This window comes from Crinia signifera, chromosome 11, assembly GCF_055691185.1.
Source record: "Crinia signifera chromosome 11, ASM5569118v1, whole genome shotgun sequence".
NCBI classification, from domain to species: Eukaryota; Metazoa; Chordata; class Amphibia; order Anura; family Myobatrachidae; genus Crinia; species Crinia signifera.
The window spans coordinates 57,796,760-57,813,245 of NC_139227.1; the positions used below are offsets into that span (position 1 = coordinate 57,796,760).

A 16,486-nucleotide genomic window follows, 5' to 3' on the forward strand; every position below is an offset into this window, starting at 1 on the left:
GGAGGAAAGTCACACAAACACAAGGAGAACATGTAAACTCCACACATACAGAGGGCAGGATGTACTGGGGGGAAAAGCCCATTTTCAGGTCCTGGACACAGGGGCTTCTTTGCGGAGGGTTACACCAGCTAATCTTTACCCTATAGAAACATATGGGCTTCTTTTGGCATTCTTCATAATAGCGGTCCGGTCAGATAACTCCCAACAACCCAGCGGAACAACTCATGAGCCCTGCGCTGTACATATATATAATTGTATATAATAAGCATGTTGTTCTGTCTCGGTATAATGTGGCAGAACCTGGCACTGCTTCCCATCTGTATACATATAACCATGCTATATATAGCAGCACTGATGGTGTAATGTTTAGCACTACTGCCTCACAGCACTGAGGTCATGGGTTCGATACCCACAATGGGTATTTGTATATTCTCCCTGTGTTTGCGTGAGTTTCCTCCGGGTACTCCGGTTTCCTCCCACAATCCAAAAATATACTGGTAGGTTAACTAAATTAACACTAGAATGAATGTGTGTGCGTGTACATGTGGTAGGGAATATAGATTGTAAGCTCCACTGGGACAGGGACTGATGTGAATCTTCAACTGTACTCTGTAAAGCGCTGTGGAATATGTATGCGCTATATAAGAAACTGTTAATAAATAATTAAATATATATATATATAATAAGCATGTCTTGGTGTACTGTGGCAAAACCTGGCACTGCGTCCCATCTGTGTACAGGTCAGGCAGCAGATGTAATGTTTGTTGTACTCCTCGCTGGCTGACACTGGGGGAGATTCCATTGTGTGTTATTATCACTGAGTCCAGGAGATTAGTCATTGAAGGATTAGTAATCCTGCACAAGGCTGTAGTCACCCTTTATAGGTGATAAGGGGAACTACATGTCCCAGAATGCACTAGTAGCCATTGACTACAAGCCAGTGCATGCTGGAACATGTAGCTAGGTAAAACAATGCTTAATTGGTTTGGCAAATTATAACAAAATAATATGAGTAATTCCTTTTGAAATCCTGGAGGTTCCAGGCTGTATAATGCTTGTTAGATTGTCCTCCCCGCACCATAGAGGTTGTAGGCGGTCTAGTCTAGTGCTTGTTAGATTGTCCTCCCTGCACCATAGACCAAGCACCAAGTCTAGTACTTGTAAGATTGTCCTCCCTGCACAATAGAGGTTCCAGGCTCTATAGTGCTTGCTAGATTGTCCTACCTGCTCCATAGAGGTTTCCAGGCTTTCTAGTGCTTGAAACATTGTCCACCTCACACCATAGAGGTTCCAGGCTGTATAATGCTTGTTCGATTGTCCACCTCGCACCATAGAGGTTCCAGGCTGTCCAGTGCTTGTAAGATTGTCCTCCCTGCAACATAGAGGTTCCAGGCTGTATAATGCGTGTTAGATTTTCATCACTGCACCATAGAGGTTCAAGGCTGTCTAGTGCTTGTTAGATTGTCCTCCCCGCACCATAGAGGTTCCAGGCTGTCTAGGGCTTCATTGGACAGCAGCACATGCAGGTATCCTCTAACTATCAGACAGTAGCACATAAATGTATTATGTAACCACCAGACACTGAATAGCAACACATACATGTATTTTGTAAGCAGTGGACACTGGCACATACCTGCATCCTGTAACCTCGGAAAACTGGACAGTAGCAGAAACATGTACATATGATCACACCCTCTGCATGAGGGAGAAAATTCTCTGTTCCTGTGCTTCTCTGGCAGGGGCGGATTGGCCATTATATCTACTGGGAACTTTCCCGGGGGGAAATCTAATTCTCTCTGCACATGTTACATCTGCCCCCCTGCAGTGCACATGGTTTTGTCCATCTAAGAAGTATTTTGTCAGAAAGAGTGAACCAAAATAAGGCCCTATGTTTGGACATTAGTATCGTTAGTCCGTCTCGTTTCCTGGTGGTGCGTTGTGGGAGTGGTGGGGATCTATCTAATGAGGAGTCGTAAGTGAGATTATAGTCACCCCCTATTATGAGGTTTTGTGTGTTTGTTGCCAGTAATAAGTTGGATATTTTGGTGTAAAAGGATATGTTTGGGGCGTTGGGAGCGTATATATTCATAATAGTGAATATTTCACCGTGTATCTTTAGGGATAGTAGTATGTAGCGGCCGCCAGGGTCAATGTACGTGTCTCTGAACTCTCCTTTTCTCACTCCGCTCTCCTTCTTTCTCTCACTCCCCTTTCCTTTTTTTCTCTCGCAGCACCCCTTTCTCTCTTGCTACTCTCCTTCTTTCTCTCTTGCCGCTCTTTCTTTCTCTCACCACTCTCCTCTCTCACCGCTCTCTGCACTCTACTTTTCCCTCTCACCACTCTCCTTCTTTCTCTCTCGCCACTCTCCTCTCTCTCTCGCCACTCTCCTCTCTCTCCCTGCTCTCCTTGTCTCTCTCTCTGCTCTCCTTCTCTCTCTCCTTATCTCTTTCCTCTTTCTCTCCTCTCGCTCTCTCTCTCTCTATGCTCTCCTTCTCTCTCTGCTCTCCTTTTCTCTCTCTGCTCTCCTTCTCTCTCTCTCTCTCTCTCTGCTCTCCTCTCTCCCTGCTCTCCTTGTCTCTCTCTCTCTGTTCTCCTCTCTCTCCTCTTTCTCTCCTCTCTCTCTGCTCTCCTCTCTCTCTCTCTCCTTCTCTCTCTCTCTCTGCTCTCCTCTCGCCACTCTCCTCTCTCTCTCTCTCCCTGCTCTCCTTGTCTCTCCCTGCTCTCCTTGTTTCTCTCTGCTCTCCTTCTCTCTCTCTCTCTCTCTGCTCTCCTCTCTCCCTGCTCTCCTTGTCTCTCTGGCCAGTATTCAATGCCTCTGATTCGCCATTTTTTTCAGCGAATCTGGCAATTCGCCTGTTTTCTGGTGAATTTTCTCACAGAAAAAAACAATTCGCCCTATTCAATGGACACAATTCGCTGCAAATGAAGAGCGAATGTCTGGCGATTCGCCGTTTGTGATTCACTGCGATTCGCCGGTGGTTTTCAGTGGAATTCGCCAAGAGTGTATTCAATGCTGAAGTGGAGAACTGTTTTTCCAGTTATTTTCGCCAGGATTCTCCATTTTACATTTGTCATCTTTTTTAGGTGAACTTGAATGTGATCTTTGAAAATAAAGCGATTTTTATTTTGGTGTCAAAAAATCCAATTTTTTTTTCTGTGAAGGGGAATGCTATTTTTATTCATGTGCTTGCAGAACATGAATATATTTAAAAAAAAAAAATTCTAAACAATATATATATTTTTTTTACACATTCACCAGCAGGGGGCCGGCCCGGGAGCCGCTCATTAATATTCATATATTCACTGCACACTGGTCCCGATCATTACATATGCACGATCGGGACCAGTGTGTAGCGGCTCCCTAACACAGCCCCCTGCCAGCTCTGGGGGGCTCTCCCTGTGTCCCCGACAGCCCTCCTTCTCCTTGCCTGCAGCCGTCCTCCGGCTCCCTGCGGCATTTGCCGGGGGGTTAAAATTCTCCGCCAGGGGCAGCAAGCCCCTGAGGCGTTGAATAGAGGGTGAGGGAGGTCTGCCAGCGATTGCTGCAGCCCTCCGGAACCCGGCGATTGTGCAGCGAATCCAAAACAGGATTCGCTGCACAAGGGGAATTAAAGTATTGAATACCTGCATCTCTCTCTCTCTCTGTACTCCTCTCTCTCCTTCTCTTTCTCTCCTCTCTCTGCTCTCCTCTCTCTCTCCTTCACTCTCTCTCTCTCTGCTCTCCTTCTATTGCTACTCTCCTTCTCTCTCTTGCCACTCTCCTCTCTCTCTCTCTCTCTCTGCTCTGCTTCTCTCTCTCTCCTTCTCTCTCTCTCTCTCTCTCTGCTCTCCTTCTCTCTCTCTCTCTGCTCTCCTTCTCTCTCTGCTCTTCCTCCCTCTCTCTCTGGGCAGTATTCAATGTAAAATATCGCCGTATGCACAAACTCGCCATAAAACACGGCAAATATTTTGAATACTGCCCTCTGTCTCTCTGCTCTCCTCTCTCCATTCTCCATCTCTCTATCCTTTTTCTCTCTCCCCTTTTTCTCTTCCTTCCCTTTTCTCTCTCCCGCTTCTCTCAGCTCTTGTTAGCCCCTACTCTCTGCTCTCCATCTCTCTATCCATTTTCCTTCTCTCTGCGCTCCATCTCTCTCACTCACTCTCACTCTCCAACTCTTGCTCTGCTCTCCATCCTTCCGCTCTCCATCTCTCTATCCTTTTTCTCTCTCCCTTTTTCTCTTCCTTCCCTTTTCTATCTTACGCTTCTCTCAGCTCTTGTTACACATCTGGATCTGCCCCTGCCTGTTACTACTGTGTGCGGGCCACCTCCTCCCTTCCGCTGTTCTCCGGGACTCGGTCACTCAGAGAACAGCGGGTGGGTGGAGGTGGGGCCGCATATAGTAGCAGAGCACTGTATGAGACATTGCCGCCGATCGGAGACTCATGGTCCATGTTGAGGAGGAGGAGTCATGAAGCTGCTGCTCCTCTCCCCCTGTCCTGCTGAGATGCTCATGCTGCTCCTCTCCCCCTGTCCCCACAGAGCCAGCCAAGAGCCTGCCATTCTCCCCACCTCCCCTACTAGCCCTGATGTTGTCCCCCTCTCCAGCCAAGCCATGAAGCTGATTCTCCTCTGCCCCCGTCCTGACACACCATAAAGTGGCACCTTAGCCGACAGCAGCTCCAAACAACTGGAAGCTCCCTACCACCAGCAAGAGCAGCGGAGCCAAAATACACAAGGACCCAGTGGCATCTCTGCACTACTTGGTGCATTATGTATAATGGATACTACTGGGGGCATTGTGTGAAATGGACAATATTGGGGGCATTATGTGTAACAGACACTACTGGGGGCATTATGTGCTAACTGTATAAGCAGCAGTGCTGCGGAGCATTACATTAGCATAATGTGTAATGGGCATTATGGTGTGCAGTATAATGTATAATGGACATTACGTTGTGCGGCACAATGTGTAATGGGCATTAGGGTGTGCAACATAATATGGAATGGGCATTACGGTGTGTGGCATAATGTCATGGGCATTATGGTGTGCTGCATAATGTAATGGGCACTACGGTGTGCGGTATCATGTGTAATTTGCATTACAGTGTGTGAATTTGTAATTGACACTAAAGTGTGTGGCATAATATATAATGGGCATTATGGTGTGTAGCATAATATGGCATTGGCATTATAGTGTGCTGCATACTATGGAATGGGCACTATGGTGTGCGGTATAATGTTTAATTTGCATTACGGTATGTAACAACACAGACCGCCGACATGGACCTGAAGGACGACACAGGACACCGGACACCAGGACAGAGGGCTACCTACGGGATCAAGATAGGTAAGTATCAGTATGTGTGTAATGGATGTATTAAACTTTTATTTTCATTGTGTCAGTGTGTGTTTATTGTACTATTTTTATTACTGTGGAACTACAAGTGCCAGCGGGCCCTTTAATGCCCCTAAGACTGGGACTTGTGGTTCTCCAAGTCCAAGCTTGCGGGGGAGGCTTGCTGGGACTCATAGTTCCACAGTTTTAAACAATAGGTTTTCATCTATTCTTTTACACAGAATCAGCCCGGTGGCCACCGCACAGGGCCACCGGGGACAGCACCAGGCTTCAGCCTGGTAAGGTAAGTCCTGGAGGAGGGACATTCTTTATTGGGGGGTCCCCACTCCCCCAGGGCCCCTGGCCAGGCTGACTGGTCGGTAGGGTTAATGTTTTGGCCGCGGGACCTTATATAATAAGTGTCCCCCGGCTGTGACATTTCCCTGCTGGCTGGTTTGGCCTGGGGCTGGTTCTTAAAATACGGGGGACCCCTACTCATTTTGTCCTCCGTATTTTGGGAACCAGCCCCGGACCTGGGGCTGGTTGTTAAAAATCGGGGAACCCCTATTTGTCGGGTTCCCTGATTTTTAATTACCGGCCCCGGTGCTGGTTACAGCTGTGGGGGGACCCCACGCTGTTTTTTTTAAATTATTTATTTTTCTATTTTTTTTTACACCTTGCAGCCTGCACGGATCTGACTGATCCGTGCAGGCTGCCTGAAAAATTCGTATTAGCGGCCGTATATATGGCCAGCTAATACGAATGAATACACCATCGGAGGGTTACAAAGCAGTCGTATCTGACTGCTTTGTACATTCCCCTCCGGAACACGACTTTGCATACGACTGAAACAGTCGTATGCAGTCGTAGGGGAAATACTAATATGAAAAACTAGGTTTTTCATATTAGTAAATTTTCCCCAAAGTCTCTGCAAAGTCCAGTAATAATGATTGTGAAAGTCCTGGTAAAGAAGTGAAAAGATGACAACAGCAATGGATCTGGAGTTATGGGGAATGGACTGATGCCTGAAGATTCTGGAAGCGTAATCCTGAGAGTTCCAGAAGTGGGACCGGAGTTGGTAGTCCAGGAGGTAAGAACCCAGGAGTTCCAGGGAGGAGCTGGGACCAGCGTGACTGGAATGAAGCGATGGGGTCTATGGCCAATAGCAAGCTGACGGACACAGCGGGAATAGCAAGGGCACAATAAGTCAGGAGCCTTCCAGGTAGTGCACGGCACAGAAGACTTTTTGTACTTACACTGAACTGCCTAGGCAGATCCTTTATATGCACGCCAGCCGGCGACGGGCACGGATGGGTAAGTAAAGTACCCGCCGTGCACAGACATGGACGGGTGAGTAAAGTACCCGCCGTGCACCCCCCCCCCCCCTTTTCGGGTAACCTCAGGACGTTTGTGCTTCTTATGGGGATTCTTCAGGAAGAAGTGTTTAACGAGACTTGGAGCGTGTAAATCAGCTTTGTCTACCCAAGAATTCTCCTCCGGCCCGAATCCAGTCCACTCCACTAGGAATTGATGACGGGAGTTGCGATAACAAGAGTGTATGATTCGTTGACATCAAACTCTGCATCTTTCTCAGTATTGACTTTCGGAGGTCTGGGTACCCTCTTTTGGAAGATGCTTAGTTTTAATGGTTTAAGAAGAGATACGTGGAAGGAATTTGATATCCTCATGGAAGATGGAAGTTGCAGTCTGTAAGCCACCGGGTTGATGACTTGAGTGATGGAAAATGGCCCAATGAAGCGCGGGGCAAATTTCATGGAGGGCAAACGAAGTTGAAGATTACGGGTGGACAGCCATACTCGATCCCCTACCTTCAATGGTGGAACCGCCTTTCTTCTTTTGTCAGCTGCACTCTTATATCTGGCAGAAGCTTGAAGGAGAGCATTATGGACCACAGCCCAGATTTTTGCAAAACGATGGAGAGAGGAAGAAGCTGTGGGAACCTCTGGAGAAGGCAAACTTGTGAAGTCAGGAGACTGTGGGTGCTTGCCATAAACTGTAAAGAAGGTTGTAGTGCCCCAAGAGGAATGGTAGGAGTTGTTATGTACATACTCGGCCCAAGGCTAAAGATCTTTCCATTCATCCTGAGAGGAGGACACGAAGGGTCAAATGAATGTTTCCAGATCTTGGTTAAAACGTTCAGTTTGACCATTGGTCTGAGGATGGAAGGCGGTGGAGAATTTCAGTTTTACTTAAACGGCCGAACATAGGGCTCTCCAGAATTTGGTGACAAACTGAAATCCTCGGTCTGATATGATTTCATTAGGCAATCCATGAAGCTTGAAGATGGACGAGAAGAAGAGTTGAGCTAACACGGAGGCAGAGGGCAAGGACTTTAGGGGCACGAAGTGAGCCATCTTCGAAAATCGATCAACTACCACCCAGATCACAGTGTAACCGTTTGATGGAGGTAGCTCGGATATAAAGTCCATCAAAAGATGAGTCCACAGTTCCGTTGGAATGGACAGTGGTAGCAAAGCTCCAGCCGGAGGAGTTCGAGAGGTCTTGTGCTGAGCGCATTTGACGCAAGATGAAACAAAGTTGGTCACGTCCTGCCGAATGGTTGGCCACCAGTAAGATCGCAAGAGGAACTTCAAAGTCTTTTGAATACCGGAATGCCCAGCAAAATGGGAAGTGTGGCTCCAAGTCAAAAGTGTCACGCCTGAGGTGGGAAGTCTCAGGCGTAGGGGCAGGCGTATAACCCTGGGAGCCTGTAAAGGGTTTTAGGCATCCACTCATACATGAAGGAGGGCCCGAAGGCGTGACCAGGACAACAGGATGAAATAATAAATAGGTCTTTATTGAAGAATATACAAGACAGCAATACTGGTAACAGAATTGCAAGTACAGGTAACTGATAACGGAATTGCAGGTGCAAGTAAGTGATTGAAGATTGGAAGATTGGGGATTAGAGAATTGGATGATTGGAGATTGGATGATTGGTCTGAAGATGAGCCAAGGGATTTCCAGAAAGGAAGGCTTCTGATGTGTGTGGCTCACCGGAGACTGCAGAACGACCACAGGAGCACAGGTGCCGGAAGTACGGAGTAGGCCGGAACCAGGGCACAGCTACGGATAGCTAAGATCTGTTGAGAGAAGGTGGTCGCAGGTGCAAGTGTTCACAGGTGCAGGAACTTGGAAGCACGCAGGTGAATGCTGGTGCAGGGTCTTGGAATGCCGGAACAGGTGAACACTGGTGAAGAAGCTTGGAGACACAGATGTAGGAACGCTGGTGCAGGGTCTTGAAAGGCAGGAACAGGTGATTACTGGTGAAGGAGCTTGGAGGCACACAGGTGTAGGAACTCTGGTGCAGGGTCTTGAAAGGCAGGAACAGGTGAACACTGGTGAAGGAGCTTGGAGGCACACAGGTGCAGAATGCAGGTGAAGTACGATAGGAATGATAGCTGACAGGAACAGCTGGCTTGGAGACTGCCTGGAAGCAGCAGGAGACAGTGCCCGAGCACTGTAGGAGTCAGACTGTGCAGGAGCTGGTATAGCACTTGAACATAGGCACATCTAACCTGATGGTTGATAATGGAAGCTCTGACAAAGAGCAGGAGTCCACCTAGCACTTTTATAGCTGCAGGTGGGAGTAGACTTGACTGGCCAGGAACGAGAGCAGCTGTAATGAGCTGAGGCATAGGCAAGGTTGCAGGTATTGCTTCACAGCTGCAGCATCAGGTAATACTGGAGAGACTCTGGAGAATCTGTGCTGTGATCTGCAGACAGGGGCGGATTGGGAATTAAATCCAGCCCGGGAAATATCTTAAAGCAGCCCTAATGGGGGGGGGGAGGGATCTGTTGTGCGGCGGAGGCACGCCCAATTTTTTTTAGGGTGTGACCTAGCGATAGGGGCTTGGCCTATTTAAATGAGACCATGCCCCATTATCGCTGCTGTGGCGGCATGGCTAGTGGCTCTCTGAGCTGCTGGCTATGTCCCCAGCCCCTCAGGCTGCAGATAGGTGCATGCGCACAGCATCTATTCTGCAGCCTGTGGGGCTGGGGAGATAAAGACAAGGGGTGACAGTGGGACTATCAACTGCCCCCCTTTTGTGGTGAAAAAAAGCAGTTTACTTTTTTTCACCACAAAGACCCGGAGTGACATCTGTTTGTATATCGCTATTTGTGTGGAGTCGGTTTGACGAGTGATGGGCACCTGGGCATTTTACTGTAAGTCTTGCGACTAAGAGGATGGGCAGTGCCGGACCGTACAGCAAGATATAGATTATATATAGATAGATAGATAGATAGAGAGAGAGAAAATGTACAATACAGGCTCTCCCAGCGTCCTGATACCAACTGCCCCGGGTGCCCGCTGCAGGTAAGGCTAGCCAGCCTTAGGTAAATACAAGATATACGGATGAGCAGCACTCCTGAGGACCAATAATACACGCTTACTGGTCGGCTGTAGTTAACTACAGCCGCCTGTAAGTGTGTATTATTGGTCCTCAGGAGTGCTGCTCATCCGTATAACACACACACATACATACATAATACATACGCAAGGCCGGATTTAGGGGTCACACCACCCCTAGGAACAACATATTAACACCCCCCCTTCCCCCTAGTCCCATTGGCTGGAGCATACAGAGCTGGGGGGGGGGACACACACGACAGCGGCAGGGGATGGGACAGCAGCAGTAATTGTGTCTCTACCTGCTCACATTCTCAAGTGCAGGGAAGGAGAGAGCTGCCGCCGATGCCCAGCCCACTGCTGCAGCCTGATCCGGCGAGCGCTGCTCGGGATTACCAGGCTGCCCTCTCCACCGTCCGCAGACATGGTGGAGCTGTCTTCCAGTGAGGAGGATTGGTTGTCTTTTAGGAGGAGGGCGATTGCCCCCTTCACCTCCCCCTCTATCAATCCCTGGTTACACAGGCGGCATCCAACACTGCTGCCCGTTCAGCCATGGTCACAGGCAGCATGCCTCCCTGTGATAGGTGCCGCAACTACAGTGGCGTAACTAGAAATTTAGCTCCCCCCAGCCCAAAAAAATTGTTTTGGCAATTCGGCGCTCCCAGTGCTAACAGTAAAAATATGCCCAAACACGAATTCAAGAAAAACATAAGAATTTATGAAAAAACTATAGTGTGGCCATTCCAAAAAAGGCAATGCTTATTAGACAATATGCCACATGCTGTAATGCACATTACAGAATATGCCACACTGTAATGTCTATTACATATTATACCACACACCATAATGACCCTTACACATTATGCCCCATACCTTAATGCCCATTACACATTGTGCCACAAACTGTAATGTCCATAACCATTATGCCACACACAGTTATGCCAAATACACATTATGCCTTATTCTAGTTCACTCTTTCTGACAAAATCTTTCTTAGATGGACAAAACCATGTGCACTGCAGGGGGGCAGATGTAAAATGTGCAGAGAGAATTAGATTTGGGTGAGTTATTTTGTTTCTGTGCAGGGTAAATACTGGCTGCTTTATTTTTACACTGCAATGTAGATCTCACTTTGAAGTAAAACCCCACCAAATCTAATTCTCTCTGTACAAGTTACATATACCCCCCTGCAGTGCACATTTTGTCCATTTAAGAAGGATTTTGTCAGAAAGAGTGAACTAGAATAAGGCCCATAGTGACACACAGTGTAGGTGGATCCAGAACAATGGCCCTTATTCTGATCGGTGCGGATATATCCGCGTGCGTTCGGCCCGCCGATGTTTTGTGTCTGCGCATGTGCAGAGGCGTCTCTGCGCATGTGCGAGCGGGGCGTACGGCCAAATCCCGCATGATATGTGAACACTCCGAACAGAGGGTGGAGAGGGGCGTGAAGGGCTATTTGGGCTCATTACCATATGCATACGCCCCGCGTTTCATGGGAGTTCCCATGAAAACGCTGGGCGTACGTATGGTAATGCGGCCGTGACGCACGTGTAGGGGGCGGACATATGACATCGCCGGATGTCAGCTGCCCGCCCAGATCCCTGCTTTTGCACAGAGAAATGTCCGTGTGGTCTGAGGTTGCGGGTGCTGGTGGAGCACTCGGTCCTGCATTCGATGGTCTGCGACCATCGAATGATGGGGGAGGTTCCCTTAGATGGAGGAGGCGTATTCCGTGAAAAATACACGTGCGGTCCGTTCGGCCAGCTTCTTACCGCATACGAACGGAGTTGGCGATCCGTATGGAAGGCGGGGTTTACGCACGCACGGTCCTGGCCGCATAATCGGCTCCGGCCGCACCGATCAGAATAAGGGCCAAAGTGACAGGGGGGTCACCATGACAGTGGGAGAGGTTATTTGTGTGAGCTCCTGGAACAGTGGCCATGGCCTCACAATGGTGTCATCTTAAAGGGAATGATGTAGAGAGGCAGTGGACAGTGAAAAGGTAACAGCGAGAGGCAAAGAGTGATGTCTGAAAGAGGCAGAGACCGACAGGAGAGAGAGGGAAATAGGGAGATAGTGACAGTCACACCAGGGAGAAGTAGATGGGGATGTAGTTGATAAATGGGAGAGATAATGGGAGATAGAGGGGCAGTGATTAACAGGGAGAGACAAAGGGTGGCAGTGAGAAGCAGTGGGTGACCTCAGGGAGAGAGTAAAAGAGGTAGCAAGTGGGTGATGCCAGGAGAAGGCAATGTGTGTCAGAGGATGGCAGGTAGAGGCATTGGATGACAGCAGAGAGAGGTGACAGAAAGAGATAATGGGGAAGGAGGAGGGGGGAGGGGAAGGAGTGAGGGGGATAGAGGGGAAGGCGGGGAGGGAGCGAGGTAGAGAGAATGGAGGGGGATAGAGAGAGTGGGGTAGAGGGAAATGGAGAGGGAGAAACAAACAAAGAGGATGAGAGGGAGAGAGAGAGAGGCTAAGGAGGGAGAGAGAGGGAGAGAAGGGGAGGAGAGAGAAATGGAGAGATCAGGGGTAAAGGCAGGGAGAGAAACGAAAAGAGAGACGGTGAATAGAGAGAGATGGAGAGACGGCGAGAGAAAGATGGAGTTGGCTAACATTGGTGCAAGTGTGGTGTGAAGCAGCTTGGGAGGTAGAGGGCCATACTGCCACATCCTAAGCTGCGCTAGACCTCTCGACTTACCTCTGGCTGTCAGCTCCCGGCAGCTGCAAGGGTCAGACCCCATCTCCCGGCTCCTGCTTCTAGATGTCAGCTTCTGACTCCCGCGAGGTTCAGACTCCAGCTCCCGGCTCTTGCTTCTGGCATCAGCTCCTTGTGTCTTTGAGGGTCAGGCTCCCACCTCTACATGTCTGCTTCTGGCTTGGCCTCCAACCTCCGTGATGCACTGATGCTGTTTTTCTTGCTGTCTTGACCCAGATGGGGTTGAAACGTGCACAGCGGGCTCTCTGCAACGGGCAGGGATGACAACAGAAATTATGGGGTCCCATAAACTGTTATCAATGCCGCCCCCCCTCCCCATCAAACGTCTTCAATTGCTTCCCATGTTGGGACATAAACTGGACACACTCCCTCCCCCCTTTGGTCTGCGCTTTATCACACTGACCCTCGCCCTGCGGCCTGCTCTCTATCACATTGACGCTTTCCCTCACCCAGTGGCCTGAGCTATATCACACTGACTCACTCCCTCAACCCTTGGCCTGTGTCCTATCACACTGACACACTCCCTCAACCCGTGGCCTGTGTCCTATCACACTGACGCCTTCCCTCACCCAGTGGCCTGAGCTACTGTATATCACACTGACTCACTCCCTCAACCCTTGGCCTGTGTCCTATCACACTGACACACTCCCTCAACCTGTGGCCTATGTCCTATCACACTGACACACTCCATCAACCCGTGGCCTGTGTCCTATCACACTGACACACTCCCTCAACCTGTGGCCTGTGTCCTATCACACTGACACACTCCCTCAACCCGTGGCCTGTGTTCTATCACACTGACACACTCCCTCAACCCGTGGCCTGTGTCCTATCACACTGACACACTCCCTCAACCTGTGGCCTGTGTCCTATGACACTGACGCACTCCCTCAACCCATGGCTAGTGTCCTATCACACTGACGCTTTCCCTCACCCAGTGGCCTGCGCTATATCACACTGACGCACTCCCTCAACCCGTGGCCTGTGTCCTATCACACTGACGCTTTTCCTCACCCAGTGGCCTGCGCTATATCAGACTGACACACTCCCTCAACCCGTGGCCTGTGTCCTATCACACTGACACACTCCCTCAACCCGTGGCCTGTGTCCTATCACACTGACACACTCCCTCAACCTGTGGCCTGTGTCCTATCACACTGACACACTCCCTCAACCTGTGGCCTGTGTTCTATCACACTGACACACTCCCTCAACCCGTGGCCTGTGTCCTATCACACTGACACACTCCCTCAACCCTTGGCCTGTGTCCTATCACACTGACACACTCCCTCAACCCGTGGCCTGTGTTCTATCACACTGACACACTCCCTCAACCCGTGGCCTGTGTCCTATCACACTGACACACTCCCTCAACCCGTGGCCTGTGTCCTATCACACTGACGCTTTTCCTCACCCAGTGGCCTGCGCTATATCAGACTGACACACTCCCTCAACCTGTGGCCTGTGTCCTATCACACTGACGCTTTCCCTCACCCAGTGGCCTGCGCTATATCAAATTAACGCACTCCCTCTACCCGTGGCCTGTGTTCTATTACACTGATGCACTCCCTCACCATGCTGCCTGCTCTCTATCACATTGATGCACTCCCTCAACCCGTGGCCTGTGTCCTATCACACTGATACACTCCCTCACCCCACGGCCTGTGCACTATCACACTGACGCACTCCCTCACCCTGCACGATATCCCACGACACACTCAATTGCCCTGTCCCTGCGCTCTATTATGCTGACGAGCTCCCTGACCCCACACAGGATAATTCTGACCCTCCCAACTAATTAACCCTCATACCCTGTGGCCTAACTCTTAACTCTCCCTCAGCCTAACACTTCCCCCCCCCCTTCCCTGAGCCTAACCCCCCACCCTCACCCCTTAGCCCAACCCACCCCCCAAATAAACACACATACCATAGCCGGCACTCTTACCTTTGGAACATCCACAGAGTGCAGTCTGGTTGGTTTTGGGCAGCATCTCTTCCTCTTTGCACAGGCAGCAGCAGCGGCAGCCATCACACCATGTAGCTCCGCCCCCCAACCAGGTCCCGTTTAGCTCCGCCCCCATCGGGTCCGCGAAGCCCCACCCACCCGCCGAAGGGGGGGCTGTTTTGGGGAGTGGGCAGTGGCTGCCGCTCTCATGGCATGCATTGCAGACGTAGTAGTGGAAGGTTAGTGGGAGCCGGGAAGGGTGGAAGGGGGAGCGTGGGCAGAGAGGAAGGGGGAGCTCTCTGGCTGTCAGTGTGAGGATGCTCAGTGACCCGCCCCATCAGGGTCACTGAGCATCCTCACACTGACAGCCAGAGATAGAGAAGTATACTATTGGCTGCAGCTGCTGCAGCAGAGCTAAGTTGAGGGACTCCTACCTCCGGCCGGCTCCCAGAGCTAATGAACGTGCGCCCAGTGGTGCTGGCTCCTCCCTGCCCCGCCTGGGGCTGCCGAGGACAAGTTACGTCACTGCGCCCCATACTTCCACACAGCCTTTTAATCACCGCGGGAGGAGCTGTGTGTGCGCCCGCACATGCGCACCAGCCCTCCCGCGGCCATTTTAACTGTGGGCACAGCCGAGGCCAGCCGCTTCTCTTCCAAAATGTGCCAGCCCACCGGGAAACGGCCCGGTTTCCCGGTGGGCCAATCCGCCCCTGTCTGCAGACAAACAACACTGAGGATATCCAGCCTTGGAGCACAGTGACAGTCTGGAGAGACACTTTAAAGGTAAAAATAGAGTTTGTTTACCTGGATCGTGACAAAAAGCTTCTAACGTAGGTTGGGTGGCACAAAGGACTTGCCTGAAGGAGGTGTAGGATGAGAGGTGACATGAGCAAAGACTACTGGGTTCAGGATGGGTTGTTTTAGAGGTTCAGAGAACTGGTATCGAAGGAGCGAGATAGAGCATCAGCCTTGTTGTTCAAAACACCTGGACGATACTTGATTTGAAAGTTGAATCGTTCGAAGAACATGGCCCAGCGGGCTTGTCGGGATGTAAGACACTGGACATGACATAGGAAAGAAAGATTCTTGTGATCTGAAATGACTGTAATCTGGTGACGGGCCCCCTCCAGCAGGTACCACCACTCTTCAAAGGCTGATTTAACGGCTAGCAACTCTTCTCCAATGGGGTAGCTCTTTTCTGCCGGAAGGAATTTCTTGGAAAAATATGCACAAGGGTGAAGCTCTGAATCCCCTTCTGAAGAGGCATCAACTTCCAGGATGAAGGGTTTGTTCACATCTGGTTGGAGAAGGATTGGAGCGGTCATAAAGGCCTGCTTTAGCCGTCGGAAGGCGTCAGAGGCCTCGGAAGGCCATTGGGCTGGATTGGCCCCCTTTCTGGTGAGTGCAGTAAGAGGTGCTGCTATGGTGGAGAAATTTCGGATGAAACGACGATAGTAATTGGCAAAGCCGAGGAATCTCTGTACCCCTTTGAGGGTGTTAGGAGGCGTCCAATTTTGAATGTCTCGAACCTTCTCAGGATCCATCTCCAACCCGGTACTTGAAAGAATATGACCAAGGAAAGGAACAGAAGAAACTTCAGACACATTTTTCAAGTTTGCAATAAAGCTGGTTCTGGCGTAGATGACGTAATACCTCACGGACGGTGTGACGGTGGGTACTGAGTTCGGGAGAGAAGATGAGGATGTCAACCAGATAAACAACAATATATACATACAACATGTCCCGAAAGATGTCAGTCACAAATTGCTGGAAAACGGCAGGAGCGTTGCATAGGCCAAACGGCATGACGAGATATTCATAGTGGCCATGTCGGGTATTGAACGCCGTCTTCCATTCATCTCCTTGGCAAATATGGATCAGGTTGTATGCACCCCTCAAGTCTAATTTGGAGAACCCCGTGGCTCCTTTAACTTTGTCGAACAGTTCCCTGATGAGAGGCAGCGGATAGCAGTTTTTAATAGTGATGTAATTCAGGCCCCGATAATCGATACACAGTCTTAAGCTGCCATCTTTCTTTTTGACAAAGAAGAAACCTGCCCCTGCAGGAGAGGTAGATGGACGGATGAAGCCCTTCTCCAGATTTTCTTGGATATAGTTTGACATGGCCTCCG

The 16,486-nt window shown here is 50.0% G+C and overlaps 1 protein-coding gene and 1 long non-coding RNA gene across 2 annotated transcripts in view; one reads left to right on the top strand and one right to left on the bottom strand.

Annotated features, from left to right (window-relative positions):
* LOC146045951 (uncharacterized) overlaps window positions 1-1,381 on the bottom strand; it is a 221,064-nt gene extending 219,683 nt beyond the window's left edge. The window contains exon 1 of the long non-coding RNA XR_014465692.1: window positions 1,225-1,381. This is a non-coding gene — a long non-coding RNA (uncharacterized LOC146045951). The remainder of the gene's footprint in view (window positions 1-1,224) is intronic.
* The window catches only part of LCAT (lecithin-cholesterol acyltransferase), a 131,419-nt gene that overhangs the window by 380 nt on the left and 114,553 nt on the right, over window positions 1-16,486 (top strand). The window lies entirely within an intron of this gene.